Raw genomic sequence first — 13,620 nt, 5'->3', positions numbered from 1 at the left:
TTCCTGCACCATCGGAACCTCACTACCAGCGCACGCTGCCCTCGAGACGGCTGCTATGGAGAGGAGACGGTTGCCCACCTCTTTGCAGAGTGTGGATTCCCAAAGAGAGTCTGGAGAGGTTCGCAAGGGTCCTTTTAACGATTTATTCCGAACAGCACCGTCACAGAGGACTCTGTGATTTACGGATTGTTCCCAGGGATGCATTCGGAGACTAACATCGAGTGCTGCTGGAGGGTCATCAACTCGGTGAAAGACGCCCTTTGGTCTGCCCGAGCGTTGTTGACCACCCAGCAGAGCGAGATGTCCGTCGGGGAATGTTGCCGACTGGCCCGCTGCAGACTGCAGGAGTACGTGCTGAGGGACGCACTGAAGCTCGGTGCAGCCAACGCCAAGGCTCGGTGGGGGAGGGCCACAGTCTAGGGTCCTTCCACTGCTGGACATGGGGGGCAGGGTGTGGGGGAGACGCCCCTCAAAATAAGGGAAGGGATTCCATGCCAGGGGGCCACAGGAGTGGCAAGGGTGGGGGATAAATTTGTGTAATTGGTGTAAACAATGTTGAATGTAGACGTAGGCGGCGCGACTCTCGTCAGCAGCGGCCTCTGCAACCCGTCTGCGTTTTTATTATTTTTTGTCTATGTTTTTATGTAGTTTTTGTTATTTTTTGTTGGGGTGTGTGTGGGGGGGTGGGGGTGGAGTGGGAGGGAGGGGGTAACTTTTAATCTCTCCCTGCACGGGAGACCCGACCTTTTCTTGTCGGGTCTCCGTTGTCGTTGGGGCTGCAACGAGGAGCGGCCTCCAACAGAAGACCGGGGGCTCTGGTGCCGACGACTCACCTCACCGTCGCGGAGCTGGCCGAGTCCAGAGCGGGTGGAGCGGTGGTGGAGTGCTGCTGCGGCCCGACCTCCGGAGATTCGGAGGCTGCAACTGCGGGTCTGGCGGACGGCGGCACCGGGAGCCCGCGGGTCCCTGGAGGGAGACCGCTTTTCAGGGCTCCTGCAACGGCGACTTCTCCCGCCCGAGTTGCGGGGTCGAAGAGCTCCTGGAGCGGGGCCTCACAGCACCGCCCCGCGCGGCTTGGAATGGCCACGGGACTCTGCGAGCGCCCGTCGGGGGCTCCAACATCAAGAACCCATTGTGCGATCTTGCACTACCCGGCGTGGCTTAATGGCCGCGGGACAATCGCCATCGCCAGCCGGGGGCTTTGACTTTGACTCTGACATCGGGGGGGGGAGAGTGCAGTGGAGAGATAACTTTTTTTGGCCTTCCATCACAGCGATGTGATGGATGTTTATGTAAATTATGCTGTGTCTTGGGTCTATTTGTTTGTAATGTATGGCTGCAGAAACGTCATTTCATTTGGACCTCAACGGGTCCAAATGACAAATAAATTGAATCTTGAATCTTGAAATGTATGTACAGCCTCCGAGAATGTCGGACGGAGTCTTGTAAGGATCATGTATTGGATATATTTATTTCTCGATTAAAGTATATTTTGAAAAAAAAAATGTTGCTTTACAACTAGTGGAAGATAAATGTTCTAACAAAATATGCAAGGTTTGTTAAATCAAGGGGTGTGGAGATTCCACGACAATTTTATCTCTTTGCCTGCAGATTTTTTTAAATTACACGACTAAACGTTGAATATATAAGGAAGACAATCACAGCGTTTATTTTGTTTCGTAACTAAGAAATAAAACAAATTAATCTGTGATTGGAGTTATGTAGAACAACTTAACGCACCTTAATAGGTGATTTGCATAATAAAGAAAGAATGTTAACACGGACATCAAGATAATTCTTTGAACTTGTTAAACAATGACAACATCAGGCAGGGTAGAGTGTTTCCTGCTGATTAAAAGGACAGACAACGTCCGTCTCGGACTGTTTGACATTGAGCATCACCGAAGCATTTACACTGCAGTCCCAAGCAAAACACATTTGCCACTCTTGTGCCTGAAACTAAAAATCAATACCAGCCATAGAGTCATGGAGTCTCAAAGTGATACAGCGTGGAAACAGGCCCTTCGGCCCAACTGGCCCATCATGTCCCATCTACTCTAGTCCCACCTGCCCGCATTTGGGCAGGTGGGACTAGAGTCCTGCCCATATCCCTCTAAAAACCTATCCTGTCCATGTACCTGTGCAGGAAGGGACTGCAGATGCCGGTTTAAACCGAAGATAGACACAAAAAGCTGGAGTAACTCAGCGGGACAGGCAGCATCTGTGAAGCGAAGGATTGGGTGATGTTTCGGATCAAGAACCTTCTTTAGACTAAAAGTCACGGGAAAGGGGAACGAGAGATTTCTCTACAATCCCTCGTGGAGATGATGTAGAGAGATATAGAGCAATGAATGAAAGATAGGCAAATCAATGTACCTGATAAATCCATATAAGAAGAACCATTTTAAGTGTCATACAGAACGAAAACAGGCTCTTCCGTCCAACTTGCCCACACCGCCAACGTGTCCCATCAACACCAGTCCTACCTGCCCACGTTTGGTCCATATCCCTCCAAACTTGTCCTGTCCAACTGTTTCTTGAAAACGTTGGGATAGTCCAAGCCTCAACAACCTCCTCCAGCAGCTAGACCCACCGCCCTTTGTGTGAAAAAGTTACCCTCAGATTCCTTTTAAATCTGTTCCCCATCACCTTGACCCTATGTCCTCTGGTCCTCGATTCCCCTACTCTGGGCAAGAGACTCTGTGCGTCTACCCGATTTATTCCTCTCATGATTTTGTACACCTCTCTAAGATAACCCCTCATCCTCCTGCGCTCCAAGGAATAGAGTCCCAGCCTGTTCAATCTCTCCATACAGCTCACACACTCCAGCCCTGGCAACATCCTGGTAAATCTTCTCAGTACCCTTTGCAGTCCATTGAAAGGTTGCCTGATATTCCCCGAAAACACAAATGTACAAATGTGTAAGAAGGAACTGCAGATGCTGGTTTATACCCAAGATAATGTATGAATATGGATTTAAAGCAACATTAAAATTAGCACCTTTAAGTTGTGTTTTGCGTCAGGACCCTTAGAAAACATAGACATAGAAAATGTAGAAAATAGGTGCAGGAGTAGGCCATTCGGCCCTTCGAGCCGGCACCGCCATCCAATATGATCATGGCTGATCATCCAGAATCAGTACCACGTTCCTGCTTTCTCCCTACATCCCTTGATTCCGTGAGCCCTAAGAGCTATATCTAACTTGAACATATCAGAGATATGGAGAGATATCGATCAAATGAATGGAAGCTAGGCAAAAAAGTGACGATGATCAAGGAAAAGTGGAGCTCACAATGGTCCATTGTTGGCTGTGGGCTAGGTGATAACGAGTTATACAGACAACAAAAGTCAACATGACGACAGTGAAACTAGTACAACGGCTAGGGTGGGGGAGGGAGGGAGGAGGAGAGAGGGGATGCAAGGGCTGCTTGAAGTTAGAGAAATCAATATTCATACCGCTGGGTTGCAAGGGGAGATGCTGTCTCAAACAATGAGAGGGGTGTAGGGAGAGGTGGCACAGTGGCACTGCGGTAGAGCTGCTACCTCACAGCGCCAGAGACCCAGGTTCGATCCTGACCGGGTGCTGTCTGTACGGAGTTTGTACGTTCTCCCTGTGACCGCGTGAATTTTCTCCGGGTCCTCCGGTTTCCTCCCACACTCCAAAGACGTACAGGTATGTAGGTGAATTGGCTTTGGTAAGTTGTAAAATTGTCCGCAGTGTGTAAGATAGTGTTAGTGAATCGCACTGTAGGTGGTCGCTGGTCAGTGTCAACTCGGTGGGCCGAAGGGCCTGTTTCCTCACTGCATCTCCAATGATCTACTGTATCTACTACAATCTACCTCATTGGAGACCTTTGATCGGTATTTTATCTCGCACTGAACGTTATTCACATTATTCCCTACATCATGTGTCTGTACACTGTGGACGGCTCGATTGTAATTTTGTAGTGTCTTTTCGCTGACGGGTTAGCATGCAACAAAAGCTTTCCACTGTATCTCGGTACACGTGGCAATAAACCAAACTCAACTCAACTTAACTAAGAGAGAGGAGAGACCCTAACCATGGGGAGACCCCCTGCAGTGAGGGGGAGGGAGACCCCACACCTGCCCCTGCGGTGAGGGGGAGGGAGACCCCACACCTGCCCCTGCAGTGAGGGGGAGGGAGACCCCACACCTGCCCCTGCAGTGAGGGGGAGGGAGACCCCGTCATGGAGAGTAAAACTTGTGTCAACACCAATTTTCCTCTCTGCCCCTTCAGGGAAGAAATGGGGAAGGAATATTGCCCTTGAAGAGATGAAGCAGGGGGGAGGGGAATTGAGCCTCTGCGGAGAGGAAGGGGAAGGAAAATGTTGCCTCGACAGAAGAGGGCGGCGGGGAGATTGAGTCACTGAGGAGAGGGAGGAGATTACACTGGAGAGGTTTTTAAACGCTCGGCATCCTCTCTGGAGGGGTTCAGCTGGTGGTGAACTCTCTGACTTATCGACAACCCCAGACGAAGGCTTCCTCAGCTGATTTTCGCCCGGCAGGTTCGTACCGGAACTGCGCTGTTCTCCTGCGGTTTCCTCTCGGCCTATGATGCAATCGGGAACCTGATGCAAACAATCTCATCACGGAAAATTGCGCAAGGGTGAGGGAGAGGATCCTGTGCAATAGTTGCATGTGTTGGATTACATGTCTCCACACACGTTCTCCCTTGCTCAGTGCTTATCCCCGTCACCTGCCCTATTACACCAGCGGAATGAATATTGATATTCATTTGGTTCGTTTAGTTTAAGTTTATTGTCGCGTGTTCTGAGGTGCAGTGAAAGCCTTTTGTTGCGTGCTAACCAGTCAGCGGAAAGACAATACATGATTACAATCGAGCCATTCACAGTGGACAGATAGAAACATAGAAAAATAGATGCAGGAGTAGGCCATTCGGCCCTTCGAGCCAGCACCGCCATTCAATATGATCATGGCTGATCATCCAGAATCAGTACCCCGTTCCTGCTTTCACCCCGTAACTCTTGATTCCGTTAGCCCTAAGAGCTAAATCTAACTCTCTCTTAAAAACATCCAGCGAATTGGCCACCACTGATTTCTGTGGCAGAGAATTTCACAGATTCACAACTCTCTGGGTGAAAAATGTTTTTCTCATCTCAGTCCTAAATGGCTTACCCCTTATTCTTAAACTGTGACCCCTGGTTCTGGACTCCCCCAACATCGGGAACCTTTTTCCTGCATCTAACCTGCCCAATCCTTTAAAAATTGTACATGTTTCTATAAGATCCCTCCTCATTCTTCTAAATTCCAGTGAATACAAGCCCAGTCGACCCATTCTTTCATAATATGGGGAATAACATGAATAACATTTAGTGCAAGATAAAAATGCAATCAAAGATAGTCCGAGGGTCTCCAATGAGGTAGACTGTAGTAGATACAGAGGCCTTTAGAGATGCAGTGTAGAAACAGGCCCTTCGGCCCACCGAGTTTACACCGACCAGCGATAACCCCATACACTAGCACTATCTTACACACTCAAAGCCCTGTCCCACAGTACGAGTTCATTCCAAGAGCTCTCCCGAGTTTTAAAAAAATCAAACTCATGGTAAACATGGAGAATGAACGTAGCGGGTACGTCGGAGCTCGGGGACGTCTCTTAGCGGCTTGTAACGCTAACGGCAGGTACTCGGGAAGACTCGCTAATGGCAGGTAAGCACGGGAAGACTCGTGAAGTTTTTTCAACACCTTGAAAAATGTCCATGAGAGCCCCAAGTACCGACGAGCGGCCATTGCCGTAAATCTCCGAGTTCGAATCGGGGCAAACTCGGGAGAGCTCTTGGAATGAACTCGTACCGTGGGACAGGGCTTTAAGGACAATTTTACAACAATAAGCGAAGCCAATTAACCTACAATCCTGTACAATCCTGTACGTCTTTGGAGTGTATGTCATGTAGTTACTTGTTGGCGGAGCACCAAGGCAAATTCCTTATATGTGAATAACTGGCCAATAAACTTACTTACTTACTTACTTACTAGACGTTGGTGAGGCCACATTTAAAGTGTTGCGTTCAATTCTGGGCACCGTGTAATAGGAAAGATGTTGTCAAGCTGGAAAGGGTGCAGATGCGATTTCCGATGATGTTGCCAGGACTCGAGGGGCTAAGCTACAGGGAGGTTGAGCAGGCTGGGACTCTATTTCTTGGAGCCCAGGAGAATGAGGAGTGATCTTCTAGAAGTGTGCAAAATGGTGGGTGGAATAGATCGGGTAGACGCACAGAATCTCCTGCCCAGAGTAGTTGAATCCAAAGATCTTAGAGCAGAGCAAGATGGGCCACTCCTGCGAAATACAATGGGCTGACGTGTAGTACGCTATGGAGGGAATCCTGGGCATTTTTCCCCGCCCATTTTAGTAACCGGAGCCTACCTGACCCGACCCGACTCGCAGTGTAATCAATGTTGCGGGGCAACAGTTTGTGTGTGTGATATAAGGTTAGATTCATAATTCTGTCAGTTCATACTTCTTGTCAAGAATAAAATTTGACTCTGGTAATTGTCTTTTTTTAATGTTTTTTAAATCATTTCTTTTTAAATGGCTCACAAGCAGTGTTTGAGTTGATTTTGTAGTAACCGGAACCGACCCGACTCGCAGGGTGATTGACATTGCGGGGGAAGTTTTTGTGTCTGATATAGGGTTAGATTCATAATTCTGTTAGTTCATAATTCTGTTAACTCTTGTTAAAGAATAAAATGTTTATAAACACACATACATGAATGTGATATAAAAGTATATAATCATATAATACACACAATTATATTTCTTCTGATCCAATGATGAACTTTATTTCAGACTAGACAAGGGACATTAAATAAGAAACATTGTAAACCTCCCCGCAACTTCACACACATTAGGCCTTACCCCCCCCCCCCCGGCACTCCCTCGCCTCCCCCCCCGCTACAAGTCTCCCCCCCCCCTCCTATGCCCCCCTCTCCCCGCTGCCCCGGGCCCCACACCCCCTCTCCCTGGGCCCCACACTCCCTCTCCCCGCTGCGGAAACAAAGACCCGATCTTTGGCCGGAAGCAAGATGGCGGAGCAAGATGGCGGAACAAGATGGCTGGGACTGGTCGCTAAAATGGGTCCTATAATCACCCATGAATCTGCCCATGAGCGTACTACACGTTTGCGTGAGAGTAACCCATCTTACTCCGCTATAAGATCTTTGGTTGAATCGAGGACCAGAGAACATAGGTTTAAGGTGAAGGGGGGGTGGGGGAAAGATTTAAATTGGGGGAACTTTTTTGCACAAAGTATGGGTGAATGTATGGGTTGAGACAGGGATTATCGCAGCATTTAAGAAACATTTAGACAGGTACATGGATGGGACAGGTTTGGAGGGATATGGGCCAAATGCAGGCAGGTGGGACTAATGTAGCTGGGAAATGTTGGCCTGTGCCAACAACTTGGGCCGATGGGCCTGTTTCCCGCCTCGTCTGTGCCGACCAGCGATCCCCGTTCACTAGTTCTATCCTACACACACAGAAACCAATTAGCCTGCAAACCTGCACCTCTTTGGGATGCAGGAAGAATCCTGAGCACCTGGAGGAAACCCACGCAGTCACGGTGAGAACGTGCAAACTCCGAACAGACAGCAGCCACCCGAGGTCAGGATCTAACTCGGGTCTCTGGCACTGTGAGGCAGTGGCTTTAGCTTTCTTCTTCCCAGCCCCCCGACAACCAGTCTGAAGAAGGATCCTGACCCGAAACGTCACCTGGCCATGTTCTCCGGAGGTGCTGCCCAACCAAGCAAGTTACTCCAATACTTTGTGTCCTATTGCAACAGATCTAGTCTGTTTAAAATGGATAACATTCGGCTGGGGATATCGTATTCCATGTGACTGCTCCACAGTTATAGGAACAACGGAGGGATTCTTGATTGAAGTAATTAGCGAGGCAATTGAGAGAGACAGGTCACTGAGCTGAAAATATCACAAAGAAATTGAAGTGCATATGTGAAAATACTGTTAAAAACGTCTAACTGGACGTGAGTGAAACTAACCCAGCGACTGAACATGTGTCTGTACCTTAGATACTTTCACCCGAAGGTAGAAACAAAATGCTGGACTAACTCAGCGGGCCAGGCAGCATCTCTGGAGAAAAGGAATGGGTGACGTTTCGGGTCGAGACCCTTCATCAGGCCCAGGGGAGAGGGGAAACTAGAGAAACTAAAGATGGGACACTAGGGCAGCACGGTGGGGCAGCGGTACCTCACAGCGTCGGAGACCCGGGTTCGATCCTGACCACGGGCGCTTGTCTGTACGGAGTTTGTACGTTCTCCCTGTGACCTCCAAGATCTTCTGTTTCCTCCCACACTCCAATGACGTGCAGGTTTATAGGTTAATTGGTTTGGAAGAAATGTAAAAACTGACCCTAGTGTGGCCTTGTTCCTACTGTAATCGGAAACATGTATTTTAAGCGATCAAAAGTGTTCGTACTTTGTATAAAAAAGAGGAATTAAGCTATAATAAGCACAGAGGAAATCAGACCGGCAGCAACATATGACGCACAAAACATTCGTGACATTTTCCAGGACCTATCAATGAAGGATCAAAAGATATTGACCACATGCAACTTATCGAATGGCTATCAAAAAATAGTGTAGGAAGGAACTGCAGATGCTGGTTTACACTGAAGATGGACTCAAAATGCTGGAGTAACTCAGCGGGACAGGCAGCATCCCTGGAGAGAAGGAATGGGTGATGTTTCGGGTCGAGACCGTTCTTCAGACTGAGAGTCAGGAGAAGGAGGGAGTTACAGAGACAAGGAAGGGTCAGAGATCAAAAGAGATTCAGATCAAGGAAAATGTAGATAGACCATTGTTAGCTGGGAGAAGGTGACAACAAAGCAAACAGAGATACAATGTAGTCGGGACAGTCAGACTGCTCGGAGAACTGTGAACGGGGAGGGATAGAGAGATGGAAAGCAAAGGGTACTTGGAGTTAGAGAGGTCAATGTTCATTCTGGGTTGTTGGGTCTGGAAACTGTGTGGGTGTGTGTCTGTGTCTATGTCTGTATGTTTCTGAGACTGTGTGTCTGTGTGTGTGTGTGTGTGTGTCTCTGTATGTGTATGTGTGCGCGCATGTGAGTCTGTGTGTGTGTCTGTATGTGTATGTATGTGTGTGTGTGTGTGTCTCTGTATGTGTGTGTGTGTGTGTGTGTGTCTATGTGTGCGTGTGTGTGTGTCTGTGTGTGTGTCTGTATGTGTATGTATGTGTGTGTGTGTGTGTGTCTGTATGTGTGTGTGTCTCTGTGTGTGTCTATGTGTGTGTGTGTGTCTGTGTGTGTGTGTGTGTGTGTGTGTGTGTGTGTCTGTGTGTGAATGTGTGTGTGTGTGTGTGTGTGTGTGTGTGTGTGTGTGTGTGTGTGTGTGTGTGTGTGTGCGTGTGTGTGTGTGTGGGGTGTGTATGTGTGTGTGTGTATATGCGTGTGTGTACGTGTATGTGTGTGTGTACGTGTGTATTTATGTGTGTAGCTGTATGTGTTTATGTCTATACAATGCGGAAACAGGCCTTTCAGCCCAGCGATCCACACACACTCAGGACAATTTTTTAAAACAATTTCTACCAAGCCAAGTTGCCTTCAAATCTGCACGTCTTTGGAGTGTGGAAGGAAACCGGAGCACCTGGAGAAAAGCCCACACAGTTCATGGGGAGAACGTACAAACTCCGTACAGACGGGCACCCGTAGTCAGGATCGAACCCAGGTCTCTGGCGCTGTGAGGCGGTAACTCTACTGCTGCGCCACCGTGCCGCCCTTCTGATGAACAAATATAAACAAAAACGATCCCTTAATCTGCTCCCAGCAACTTCCCAGCCTAGTTTTCTTGCAATGTTAACATTATTTTTGTTACATAAACCACAACAGCGTAAAATATGTTGCGGTTCCAGTTAACAATTAAATGCCTTTGAGTGCTTATTGAAGTGTTGTAACTCACAGGCAACATGGGCCAGCTTCAGACTAATTTTTGCTCTCTCTATGAATTTTCCAAACGGTTTAAAATCTTTATTATTGTTAGTGTGCAAAGCTCTGATGTAAACAAAATAAAATGTCAATTCGCTCAAAGCAACACACTTCAGACTTTAGAGATACAGCATGGAAACAGGCCCTTCGGCCCACCGAGTCCACTCCTAGCAGCGATATACCCCGCACACGAGCACTATCCTACACACACTAGGTACAATCCTGCACGTCTTTGGAGTGTGGGAGGAAACCGGAGCACCCGGAGAAAACGCATGCGGTCACAGGGAGAACGTACAAACTCCGAGCAGATGGCACCCGTGGTCAGGATCGAACCCGGGTCTCTGGCGCTGTGAGGTGGCAACTCTACCGCTGCACCACCGTGCCGCCCTGGACAGGGGACGTTTCGGGTCGGAACCTGTCTATGGTCTATCACCTTGCTGTGTACAGCTCTATGACTCTCCCATTCACTAACGTTACACCCTTCTCTGGCCCTCACTCTTTTACTGAGAGTTTTGCCAACCGCTGTCTGCAGCAAGCAACTGCTGGGCCGGTACAACAGCTCCACCTGCTGCGCCACTGTGCCGCCCCATTGTTTGCATGGCTGGAAGCGTTATGTCTGGCCAAACAGTTCCAGTGAGATCAATCTGGCATTTCCTGCAGGAGGTCACACAGTGTGTGTGTGTGTTTGTGAGAGTCTGCTTGTGTGTGTGTGTCTGTGTGTGACTGTGTGTGTGACTGAGTGTGTGTGTTGTGTTTGTGTGTGTGTGTCTGTGTGTGTGTGTGTGTGTGTGTTTGTGAGAGTGTGCTTGTGTGTGTGTGTGTGTGTGTGTGTGTGTGTGTGAGTGTGTGTGTGTGTGTGTGTGTGTGTGTGTGTGTGTGTGTGTGTGTGTTTGTGTGTGTGTGTGTGTGTGTGTGTGTGTGTGTGTGTGTGTGTGTGTGTGTGTGTGTGTGTGTGTGTGTGTGTGTGTGTGTGTGTGTGTGACTGTGTGTGTGTGTCTGTGTGTGTGACTGTGTGTGTGACTGTGTGTGTGTGTGTGCGTGTGTGTGTCTGTGTGCGTGTTGTGTGTGACTGTGTGTGTGTGTGTCTGTGTGTGTGTGTGTGTCTGTGTGTGTGTGTGTGTCTGTGTGTGTGTGGGTGTGTGTGTGCATGGGTGTGTGCCCGTGTGTGCGCGTGTGTCTGTGCGTGTGAGACTGTGTGTGTGTGTGTGCGTGTGTGTGTGTGACGGTGTGTGTGTGTCTGTGCATGTGGGCGTCTGCGTGTGTGTGTGTGTGAGAGACAGTGTGTGTGAGACTGTGTGTATGTGTCTGTCTATGTGAGCGATGATGTGTGTATGTCCGTGTGTCTTTGTGTGTGTCTGTGTCTGTGCGTGTGTGTGTTTTTCTGTGTCTGCGTGAGTGTGTGTCTGCCAGCCTGTATGCTTCTGTGTGCCTGTGCGTGTTTGTGTGTGTGTGACCCATGGGATATATCTGGTGAATAAATATAAAAGTAAGTAATCCCTTCATCTGTTCCCAGCCCAGTTTTCACGCAATGTAAATATTATTTTTGTTACATAACTCGGCAAACCCACAACAGCATAAAATGTGTTAAAGCTTCAATTAACAATTAAAAGCCTTTGAGTGCTTATTGAAGTGTTGTAACTCACAGACAACATGTGCCAGCTTCAGACTAATTGCTCTATCTATGAATTTTCCAAACGGTTTAAAATCTTACACCGCCACCTGCTGTCTGCAGCTGGAAACTGCCCAGACAGACCAGCAGTTTAGTTTAGAGATACAGAACAGAATCTGGCCCTTCGGCCCACCGACATGCGATCCCCGCACACTAACACTATCCTACACACACTAGTGACAATTCACACTTACACCAAGCCAATTAACCTACAAACCTGTACGTCTTTGGAGTGTGGGAGGAAACCGGAGATCTCGAAGAAATCCCTCGCGGGTCACAGGGAGAACGTACAAACTCCGTACAGACAAGCACCCGTTGTCAGGATCGAAGCCGGGTCTCTGGCGCTGTGAGGCAGCAGCTCTACCGCTGCATCACCGCGCTGCATTCATTTAATCAATTTGACGACTTAGTGGCCTAATATAAACTGATTTGTCGGGGGTACAGTGAAAAGCTTTTATGTTGCGTGCTATTCTGTCAGTGAAAAGACTAGACATGATTACAATTAAGCCGGCCACAGTGTACAGCTGCAGGATAAAGTGAATATTGTTTAATGCAGGAAATAACATTTAGTGCAAGAGTAACGTTTAGTGCCAGAACAATTTTAAGTGCAAGGTGTGGAGGCTAAGGAAAAGGTGCACAGAAGGTTTACCAGAATGACGTAGGAAAGAACTGCAGATGCTGGTTTAAACCGAAGATAGGCACAAAATGCTGGAGTAACTCAGCGGGCCAGGCAGCATCTCTGCAGAGAACGAATGGGTGATGTTTCGGGTCAGACTGAGGATCGGTCTGAAGTAAGGTTGCTGCCTGTCCCGCTGAGTTGCTCTGGCTTTTTGTGTCTATCACCAGAATGGCGCTTGGATTCGGAGGTCGCTGGAAGAGAGAGGTCGGAAAGACTTGGGTGGTTTTCTCTGGAAAGCCGGAGGTTGAGAGTAGGCCTCAATGAGGCATAGAGAGAGTGACTAGACAGTCAGAACCTTTTACCCCAGGGTGGAAAAATAAAACACTAGAGGGCATAGTTTTAAGGTGAGAGGGGCAAAGTTTAAAGGAGATGTGTGGGGCATGTTTTTTTACATTTAGGGTGGTGTGTGCCTGGAACTCGCTGTGATTCAAGGATGGTGATTGAGGCAGACACAGCAGTGGTGTTTCAGAAATGTTTCAATAAGCACTGCGGACTTTACCATCGAGAGCTCGCAGTCTCGGGAGAGGCCGGGTCAGGAGCTCCAACGACGCAGAAGGTTCGACAAGATCCGACCTGGGGTCAAATCAGCCGGTGCGGGGGAACTGAGATCCCCCCCCAATGCAGGAATGATTAACTCCGATGCGGAGGGGCCGACGCCGCCGGCTACGGGAGTCAAGATCGTCCCGTCAACGGAAGGATCGAGGCCCCCCTGATCGCGAGAGGATAAAGAAGGGAAGAGATTGAACTTTATTTTCACCTTCCACCACAGTGAGGAATGTGGAGGAGCTTTTTATTTGTGTGATAGACTTGGCAAATGAAATTCCTCGTACGTTGCAAAACATACTTGGCTAATAATGTATTATTGTATTGTATTGTATTGGTATGCTAATAATGTATTATTGTATTGTATTGCATTGGTATGGGTTATGTACAGGCAGAGAAGAGTTTATATTGGCTTCTTGTTCAGCACATGCATTGTGGGCCAAAGGGCCTGTTGCTGTGCTGTACTCTGTTGAGAAAGTCCTGGTCTTGATCTCCTCCGTTCTTCAACACAACTGGTCCTCTTCCCTGGCACCACTTCAGCTAAGCTTCCTTGCTTCAAGGTCTTGGCATCTTTCATAACCTGCCCAGAATGGGGCTTTGGGCGGCACGGCGGCACAGCTGCTGCCTCACAGCGCCAGAGACCCGGGTTCGATCCTGACCTCGGGTGCTGTTCCTGAGTTTGAGTTTGTACTGCAGGTTTATTTTCTCACCGTGACCTGCGTGGGTTTTCT

Source organism: Leucoraja erinacea, chromosome 15 (genome assembly GCF_028641065.1).
Source record: "Leucoraja erinacea ecotype New England chromosome 15, Leri_hhj_1, whole genome shotgun sequence".
Taxonomy (NCBI): domain Eukaryota; kingdom Metazoa; phylum Chordata; class Chondrichthyes; order Rajiformes; family Rajidae; genus Leucoraja; species Leucoraja erinaceus.
The sequence above is the reverse complement of the archived record's forward strand: the minus strand, read 5'-3'. Positions refer to the sequence as shown.